The following is a 10362-nucleotide window of genomic DNA, read 5'->3' on the forward strand; positions in this document are numbered from 1 at the left end:
GGGGGGTAACTCTAGACTCCTTTTTATATGTTTACCAACAAAAATGGCTGTTTACAGAGCCCAATAGCTGAAGCTCAAATTTTACACTCAATGACTCAGAGGACTACCACATTCTCCTCCCTCCATCTTTTCGGCCATAGTAAGCTGTAAGTAGAGACAGTTTATGTGTACCTACATTCAGCCATGGGTGGTACCTCTAGACTCCTTTTCATATGTTTACCCCCAAAAAAATGGCTGTTTACAGAGCCCAATAGCTAAAGCTCAAATTTTACACTCAATGACTCAGAGAACTACCACATCTTCTTCCCTCCATATTTGTAGCCGCAGTAAGCTGTAAGTAGAGACAGTTTATGTGTACCTACGTTCAGCCAGGGGGGGTAACTCTAGACTCCTTTTCATATGTTTACCCCCCCCAAAAAAATGGCTGTTTACAGAGCCCAATAGCTAAAGCTCAAATTTTACACTCAATGACTCAGAGGACTACCACATTCTCCTCCCTCCATCTTTTCAGCCATAGTAAGCTGTAATTAGAGACAAAGTGTCTCTGTGGAGTACCCGTACAGAGGCGTCATGGACGCACAGAATTGTTTGACGACACTTCACGCTAAGCTTGGAAGATACAAAAATTAAATTCCAATTTAAAAACTTGTAAAATTAGAAATTGGGATACAATTGACCTAAAATAAATATCATTTTCTGAACATACCGATTCTGAGATCGGGGTTCCTCACCTGTCAGCGTGAAGGAGAACTCTCTGCTGTGTAGAACTCTGGTCATGCTGTCGTTGGCTCTACATTGATAAGATCCGAGACCGGTGCGGTTATAGATGGTGACGCTGAACGTGGCTCCGCCCACCTCTGACGCGGTCGCCTCTCCTCTGGGTGCCATGTTGTGGAATAGCGTGTAAGTGACGGGGAGCGATCCACCTCTGCACAGGCAGCGGATGGTCTCCGTTTGTCCGATGGCGACGTCGGGGGATCCGGGGACCAGTTCGAGGTTTGGTAACATAACCATGGCTTAAAAAAAATACAATAAATCCAGCGACGGGTTTTACATTCACAATCTCGGCATTTCACGCACAAAAAGGGCTTTTTCTTTTTCATCTGAATTAAAAATTGAGCATTTTATGGGATTGTGCGTTTTATTTGCTGCTGGAAATACATCTCAGTATGTTTACACGACAGTTGTTAAAGGAGAACTATGAGGGGGGGAGGGGGGGTGCTTTTCACTCACCTCATAGTTCGGGGCGACGTGTGGCAATGAGACTGTCACAGGTCGGCTCAGTAGATCGGGAAGTGAGAGAACACATACCGGCGCTCGCACACTTCTCGATCCTGTCACGGCTCTCTGCTGTGACAGGGGAGGGGCTGGATTCCCCCCTCTCTGATCCCCCAGCGCTGACTGGCGGAACGGACGGGGGAGGGGGCGGGTACAGCTGGCTCTGCCTCTAGATAGGCAGAGCCAGCTGTCACTCACGCAGCTGGGCGGATCCAGACATAATTGTCGGGATCCGCTCCGGCTGCGGCGTCTCAGTATACCGCGTGCTGTAGCTCCCTATATACTGAGCTTAGGGTGACGGGAGGACGCTAGTTTGTGTCCTCCCGTTACCCTAAGGAGAACTATGGGGAAAAACACTGACCCCATAGTTCTCCTTTAATGACAATAACCGAAGTGTACCTGTTCTGAGGCCCCGCCTACTGATAGTATCATGAATCAAAAAGCCACGCCCCCTCCCTCAGCTATTACGCTGTAAAAAGATGCTTCGGGGGAGGGTGCACTTTTCAGGTTCTTCCAGGTTTTCCTAATTGCAGCTGGGATCTGGAGCTCTGGAGATCTCTTAAGCTGCCCATACACCTTACAACTATCGCACGACTTTCGTTGTGCGATCGTTGTTAGGTGATTAAATTCCCGTACGATCTGCCCATCTTGGACAGGCAGATCGTACTTGCGATCATCGCAAGCCCTCCCCGCTGAGGGGCGGGCTTCCGATGATTCCAATGCTGAGCGGCAGTGGCGTCACAAGGGGGGTGCGGGGGGTGCGGCCCGCACCCAGGCGACACCATTGGAGGGGTGACACCAAAATGACTGACAGTCATTTTGGTGTCACCCCCCCTCTGAAAAGTCGGGCGCTCGGTCATGGACCGAACGCCCGACAGTATCAGGAGAAAGAAGGGGACCCGGCGGCATACCTTATCCCGCCGGGTGACTGTCCCCTCCTCTCTCTGCCGGCGTCCATCACCAAGATCACCAAGAGCAGCCTCATTAGGAAGCCAGCCCGGTGCTCAGAGGTGTGTGGGTGCAGGAGGCACAGAGCCACAGCAGACTCAGGTGAGGTCTGGACAAGTGGCTTAGAGAGCAGCCTCATGCTCAGAGGTGTGTGAGAGGTGTGTGGGTGCAGGAGGCACAGAGCCACAGCAGACTTAGGTGAGGGCTGGACACGTGGCTTAGAGAGCAGCCTCATTAAGAAGCCAGCCCAGAGGTATGTGGGTGCAGGAGGCACAGAGCCACAGCAGACTCAGGTGAGGTCTGGACAAGTGGCTTAGAGAGCAGCCTCATTAGGAAGCCAGCCCGGTGCTCAGAGGTGTGTGGGTGCAGGTGGCACAGAGCCACAGCAGACTCAGGTGAGGTCTGGACACGTGGCACAGCCAGGGGGAGGCTAGGCGAGGTCGGGAAGGTCGGTGACCCTACCTGGGGGACACAATGCTAAGAGAGCAGATTGAGGGCTCACGATGAGGGTTGAGCAGTGGGAGTTTCTTGAAACTGTGGATAGCTACAGAGAGAAACTAAAGACTGTCCAATATGTTGCTGCTAGAAACTGTCTTGTGCAACAGGGGGGGGGGGGGGAAAAAAAAACAAAATCTTTAATGTTTTTCATAATACAAATGCATTCTACTTGCACCTCCTGTCTACAGTCGAGTGTCCTTGTTACAGGTATTTATAGAGCGCCAACAATTTACGCAGCGCTTTACATAGTTCCACATTCACATCGGTCCCTGCCCTCAAAGGAGCTTACACTCTATGTCCCATATCTCACATACATACATACATACACACAACTTAGAGAGGAGCCAATTAACCTGACAGCATGTCTTTCGCGTGTGGGAGGAAACCCAGGCAAGCACAGGGAGAGCATGCAAATTCCATGCAGATAGTGACCCTGGCTGGGAACTGAACTGGGGGCCCCCAGTGCTGCAAGGCAGAATCACTAACCACAACGCTACGGTGCTGCCCGTCCAGCTACAGCTGCAGGAGAGACAAATGTTTCATATTATAAGTGTTCATTCTTACATGTCCCACAGAGCAGAAGGAGAGGAAACATTCCGACCATCGTTCTTCTCAGGCGGAGCGATGCGTGACCCGACAGCTGCGAAAATGAGACGATTTGGGGAAGTTGCACTTTTTGCAATGTGACTCAACCTCAAAGTTATCGTTAACACGCGAAGAAGGCTCATTTCATGTTTAGCTTCCTAAAATACCAGCATTGAGATTCCACATTAGTTGTGTCTCTGCCCCTCCCACAATGGTGAGATTTCCCTCCAGTAGTTTGTGTCTCTGCCCCTCCCACAATGGTGAGATTTCCCCCAGTAGTTGTGTCTCTGCCCCTCCCACAATGGTGACACTTCCTCCAGTAGTTTGTGTCTCTGCCCCTCCCACAATGGTGAGATTTCCCCCAGTAGTTGTGTCTCTGCACCTCCCACAATGGTGAGATTTCCCCCAGTAGTTGTGTCTCTGCCCCTCCCACAATGGTGAGATTTCCCCCAGTAGTTGTGTCTCTGCACCTCCCACAATGGTGACACTTCCTCCAGTAGTTTGTGTCTCTGCCCCTCCCACAATGGTGAGATTTCCCCCAGTAGTTGTGTCTCTGCCCCTCCCACAATGGTGAGATTTCCCCCAGTAGTTGTGTCTCTGCCCCTCCCACAATGGTGAGATTTCCCCCAGTAGTTGTGTCTCTGCCCCTCCCACAATGGTGAGATTTCCCCCAGTAGTTGTGTCTCTGCACCTCCCACAATGGTGACACTTCCTCCAGTAGTTTGTGTCTCTGCCCCTCCCACAATGGTGAGATTTCCTCCAGTAGTTTGTGTCTCTGCCCCTCCCACAATGGTGAGATTTCCCCCAGTAAGGCAGATTAGGACCTTTGAGAGCTGATATATCAACTCTGGGTGGTGTTGCCATTTAAACAAACAGTTGTTGCTGTAGCACAATAGCACGTTGTGTGTCTTGGAGCGGGGACGGGGGGTGGGACGGACAGATTTTGGGTTCTGGGACTCGGATTCGGGATTCGGGCCCGTGGTCAGCAGCAGGGGAGGAGGCGGGGCCCGGTGACGGAGAAGGAGGCGGGGCCCATCAGCAACGGTGGAGGAAAAGAGGAAGGACAGGTAAGGAGTGCGACCAGCCCACCTGAGGGTGACCCTGCAGAGCCCACCATAGAGATTCTATGGTGGGCTCTGCAGGGTCACCCTCAGGTGGGCTGTGTGGGATCTCAAGTGGGCTCTGCAAAGGGCATAACTAGAAATCACGGGGCCCCGTACCAAATACCTGTGATTTCTAGTTACGCCCTTGCAAGTGAGGTAACCACTCTACTCTTTCCTCCTGCAAAGATATTCCCTGAACATAGAAAATGACCTCCTATTGGCTCGGAGCTCCGCCCCTTTATCTGGGAGCCTGCATGGAGCACAGGAGGATAAAGAAGAAGACACAGCCGGAATTGTGTGAATTCCCCCTAAAAATAGAACAGGTCACTGAGAATACATCATGGCGACGGCGGGGACACCTCTGCCTGAGGATCAGATTTATGGGGTCTCCCAGCACAGGCTGCCTGCCCACCGGCATGTAGTAGGAACATCAGCAGACAAAAGGGTGAGTGATAGCATGAGATCCTGTATCCGGCAGGCCTGTGGCAGCTGATTGGAATGTTTCTGGAATAAAGAACTGGAGGAAAAATAAAATCGTGAAAATAAAAGGGAAATGATCTGAACGCCGCGGAAGGTGACATCGAAGAAACATTTGGGGGAAGTTTAGACTGCGGCAGGACAATGGCCACTTCCCGCAAGTTCGGGTGACCTTCAAAGACGTCCAGCCCTGACCTTAATGATGTATTGTATTATAGAGCCGCCGGCCGTCACCCAATGAAGAGCAGCCAAGGAGGACGCCGCGCCCCGGGAGAGTGACGTCACCCAATGAAGAGCAGCCAAGGAGGACGCCGCGCCCCGGGAGAGTGAAGTCACCCAATGAAGAGCACCCCCCGAGGACGCCGCGCCCCGGGAGAGTGACGTTACCCAACGAAGAGCAGCGGAGGAGGTCGCCGCGCTCCGGGAGAGTGACGTCACCCAACGAAGAGCAGCAAAGGAGGACGCTGCGCCCCGGGAGAGTGACGTCACCCAAGGAAGAGCAGCCAAGGAGGATGCCGCGCCTCGGGAGAGTGACATCACCCAATGAAGAGCAGCCTAGGAGGACGCCGCGCCTCGGGAGAGTGACGTCACCCAATGAAGAGCACCCCCCGAGGACGCCGCGCCCCGGGAGAGTGACGTCACCCAAGGAAGAGCAGCCAAGGAGGATGCCGCGCCTCGGGAGAGTGACATCACCCAATGAAGAGCAGCCTAGGAGGACGCCGCGCCTCGGGAGAGTGACGTCACCCAATGAAGAGCACCCCCCGAGGACGCCGCGCCCCGGGAGAGTGACGTCACCCAAGGAAGAGCAGCCAAGGAGGATGCCGCGCCTCGGGAGAGTGACATCACCCAATGAAGAGCAGCCTAGGAGGACGCCGCGCCTCGGGAGAGTGACGTCACCCAATGAAGAGCACCCCCCGAGGACGCCGCGCCCCGGGAGAGTGACGTCACCCAAGGAAGAGCAGCCAAGGAGGATGCCGCGCCTCGGGAGAGTGACATCACCCAATGAAGAGCAGCCTAGGAGGACGCCGCGCCTCGGGAGAGTGACGTCACCCAATGAAGAGCACCCCCCGAGGACGCCGCGCCCCGGGAGAGTGACGTCACCCAAGGAAGAGCAGCCAAGGAGGATGCCGCGCCTCGGGAGAGTGACATCACCCAATGAAGAGCAGCCTAGGAGGACGCCGCGCCTCGGGAGAGTGACGTCACCCAATGAAGAGCACCCCCCGAGGACGCCGCGCCCCGGGAGAGTGACGTCACCCAAGGAAGAGCAGCCAAGGAGGATGCCGCGCCTCGGGAGAGTGACATCACCCAATGAAGAGCAGCCTAGGAGGACGCCGCGCCTCGGGAGAGTGACGTCACCCAATGAAGAGCACCCCCCGAGGACGCCGCGCCCCGGGAGAGTGACGTCACCCAAGGAAGAGCAGCCAAGGAGGATGCCGCGCCTCGGGAGAGTGACATCACCCAATGAAGAGCAGCCTAGGAGGACGCCGCGCCTCGGGAGAGTGACGTCACCCAATGAAGAGCACCCCCCGAGGACGCCGCGCCCCGGGAGAGTGACGTCACCCAAGGAAGAGCAGCCAAGGAGGATGCCGCGCCTCGGGAGAGTGACATCACCCAATGAAGAGCAGCCTAGGAGGACGCCGCGCCTCGGGAGAGTGACGTCACCCAATGAAGAGCACCCCCCGAGGACGCCGCGCCCCGGGAGAGTGACGTCACCCAAGGAAGAGCAGCCAAGGAGGATGCCGCGCCTCGGGAGAGTGACATCACCCAATGAAGAGCAGCCTAGGAGGACGCCGCGCCTCGGGAGAGTGACGTCACCCAATGAAGAGCACCCCCCGAGGACGCCGCGCCCCGGGAGAGTGACGTCACCCAAGGAAGAGCAGCCAAGGAGGATGCCGCGCCTCGGGAGAGTGACATCACCCAATGAAGAGCAGCCTAGGAGGACGCCGCGCCTCGGGAGAGTGACGTCACCCAATGAAGAGCACCCCCCGAGGACGCCGCGCCCCGGGAGAGTGACGTCACCCAAGGAAGAGCAGCCAAGGAGGATGCCGCGCCTCGGGAGAGTGACATCACCCAATGAAGAGCAGCCTAGGAGGACGCCGCGCCTCGGGAGAGTGACGTCACCCAATGAAGAGCACCCCCCGAGGACGCCGCGCCCCGGGAGAGTGACGTCACCCAAGGAAGAGCAGCCAAGGAGGATGCCGCGCCTCGGGAGAGTGACATCACCCAATGAAGAGCAGCCTAGGAGGACGCCGCGCCTCGGGAGAGTGACGTCACCCAATGAAGAGTAGCCAAGGAGGACACCGCGCCCCGGGAGAGTGACGTCACCCAAGGAAGAGCAGCCAAGGAGGATGCCGCGCCTCGGGAGAGTGACATCACCCAATGAAGAGCAGCCTAGGAGGACGCCGCGCCTCGGGAGAGTGACGTCACCCAATGAAGAGTAGCCAAGGAGGACACCGCGCCCCGGGAGAGTGACGTCACCCAAGGAAGAGCAGCCAAGGAGGATGCCGCGCCTCGGGAGAGTGACATCACCCAATGAAGAGCAGCCTAGGAGGACGCCGCGCCTCGGGAGAGTGACGTCACCCAATGAAGAGTAGCCAAGGAGGACACCGCGCCCCGGGAGAGTGACGTCACCCAAGGAAGAGCAGCCAAGGAGGATGCCGCGCCTCGGGAGAGTGACATCACCCAATGAAGAGCAGCCTAGGAGGACGCCGCGCCTCGGGAGAGTGACGTCACCCAATGAAGAGTAGCCAAGGAGGACACCGCGCCCCGGGAGAGTGACGTCACCCAAGGAAGAGCAGCCAAGGAGGATGCCGCGCCTCGGGAGAGTGACATCACCCAATGAAGAGCAGCCTAGGAGGACGCCGCGCCTCGGGAGAGTGACGTCACCCAATGAAGAGTAGCCAAGGAGGACACCGCGCCCCGGGAGAGTGACGTCACCCAAGGAAGAGCAGCCAAGGAGGATGCCGCGCCTCGGGAGAGTGACATCACCCAATGAAGAGCAGCCTAGGAGGACGCCGCGCCTCGGGAGAGTGACGTCACCCAATGAAGAGTAGCCAAGGAGGACACCGCGCCCCGGGAGAGTGACGTCACCCAAGGAAGAGCAGCCAAGGAGGATGCCGCGCCTCGGGAGAGTGACATCACCCAATGAAGAGCAGCCTAGGAGGACGCCGCGCCTCGGGAGAGTGACGTCACCCAATGAAGAGTAGCCAAGGAGGACACCGCGCCCCGGGAGAGTGACGTCACCCAAGGAAGAGCAGCCAAGGAGGATGCCGCGCCTCGGGAGAGTGACATCACCCAATGAAGAGCAGCCTAGGAGGACGCCGCGCCTCGGGAGAGTGACGTCACCCAATGAAGAGTAGCCAAGGAGGACACCGCGCCCCGGGAGAGTGACGTCACCCAAGGAAGAGCAGCCAAGGAGGATGCCGCGCCTCGGGAGAGTGACATCACCCAATGAAGAGCAGCCTAGGAGGACGCCGCGCCTCGGGAGAGTGACGTCACCCAATGAAGAGTAGCCAAGGAGGACACCGCGCCCCGGGAGAGTGACGTCACCCAAGGAAGAGCAGCCAAGGAGGATGCCGCGCCTCGGGAGAGTGACATCACCCAATGAAGAGCAGCCTAGGAGGACGCCGCGCCTCGGGAGAGTGACGTCACCCAATGAAGAGTAGCCAAGGAGGACACCGCGCCCCGGGAGAGTGACGTCACCCAAGGAAGAGCAGCCAAGGAGGATGCCGCGCCTCGGGAGAGTGACATCACCCAATGAAGAGCAGCCTAGGAGGACGCCGCGCCTCGGGAGAGTGACGTCACCCAATGAAGAGTAGCCAAGGAGGACACCGCGCCCCGGGAGAGTGACGTCACCCAAGGAAGAGCAGCCAAGGAGGATGCCGCGCCTCGGGAGAGTGACATCACCCAATGAAGAGCAGCCTAGGAGGACGCCGCGCCTCGGGAGAGTGACGTCACCCAATGAAGAGTAGCCAAGGAGGACACCGCGCCCCGGGAGAGTGACGTCACCCAAGGAAGAGCAGCCAAGGAGGACGCCGAGCCCCGGGAGAGTGACGTCACCCACCGCCACAAAATGCCCCGTACAAAGTGCCGCTGCCAAGGACAGAGGAGAATAACAATGTAACAACCTGCAAACTCTCCTCCGGATTCACTTTCCCTTTTTTTAGGGGGTCCCATATAGAGCCCACGTGTTCCGAGTCAGGGCCCCATATGGAGCCCACGTGTTCTGAGGCAGGGTCCCATATAGAGCCCACGTGTTCCGAGTCAGGGCCCCATATGGAGCCCACGTGTTCTGAGTCAGGGTCCCATATAGAGCCCATGTGTTCTGAGTCAGGGTCCCATATAGAGCCCACGTGTTCTGAGTCCAGGTCCTATATAGAGTCCACTTGTCCTGAGTCAGGGTCCCATATAGAGCCCACTTGTTCTGAGTCAGGGTCTCATATAGATCCCATGTGTTCTGAGTCCAGGTCCCATATAGAACCTGCATGTTCTGAGTCAGGGCCCCATATAGAGCCCACTTGTTCTGAGTCAGGGTCTCATATAGATCCCATGTGTTCTGAGTCCAGGTCCCATATAGAACCTGCATGTTCTGAGTCAGGGCCCCATATAGAGCCCACTTGTTCTGAGTCAGGGTCTCATATAGATCCCATGTGTTCTGAGTCCAGGTCCCATATAGAACCTGCATGTTCTGAGTCAGGGCCCCATATAGAGCCCACTTGTTCTGAGTCAGGGTCTCATATAGATCCCATGTGTTCTGAGTCCAGGTCCCATATAGAACCTGCATGTTCTGAGTCAGGGCCCCATATAGAGCCCACTTGTTCTGAGTCAGGGTCTCATATAGATCCCATGTGTTCTGAGTCCAGGTCCCATATAGAACCTGCATGTTCTGAGTCAGGGCCCCATATAGAGCCCACTTGTTCTGAGTCAGGGTCTCATATAGATCCCATGTGTTCTGAGTCCAGGTCCCATATAGAACCTGCATGTTCTGAGTCAGGGCCCCATATAGAGCCTACGTGTTCTGAGTCAGGGCCCCATATAGAGCCTACGTGTTCTGAGTCAGGGTCCGGATGACAGGCAGGGGAAGTAACACTTTGGACAGAACCGGGATCCAGATAAAAACATTGGTGTATTGGAAGCTTTTCACCCCATGAAGATAAGCCGCGGTGAGGTCAGGATGACATCTCGGCATCCTCCATGCTGATCTCACTGCCAAGAGTTGTATCTGGAGATCTTTTCTGCAGAAGTTTCAAAGTAAAATGTGTTACTTCCTGACTTCCTGTGCCCGCCGTCGTCTACTTCCTCTTTCTGTGTGTTCAGTGTCAGTGAAGATCAGGAATGGAAATCTTCTGGTTGGCCGCACTCTGTCTTCTGAGCATAGGAGGTACGTGTGGAGGAACAGATGTCCATGGAGGATGGAGGACACAGGGAGAAGGTCCACCTTAAATTGGCCATAGACACAGGGGTCACAGCCCCC

The sequence above is a fragment of the Nanorana parkeri genome, unplaced genomic scaffold, assembly GCF_000935625.1.
Source record: "Nanorana parkeri isolate BGI_ZX_2015 unplaced genomic scaffold, ASM93562v1 scaffold1316, whole genome shotgun sequence".
Taxonomy (NCBI): domain Eukaryota; kingdom Metazoa; phylum Chordata; class Amphibia; order Anura; family Dicroglossidae; genus Nanorana; species Nanorana parkeri.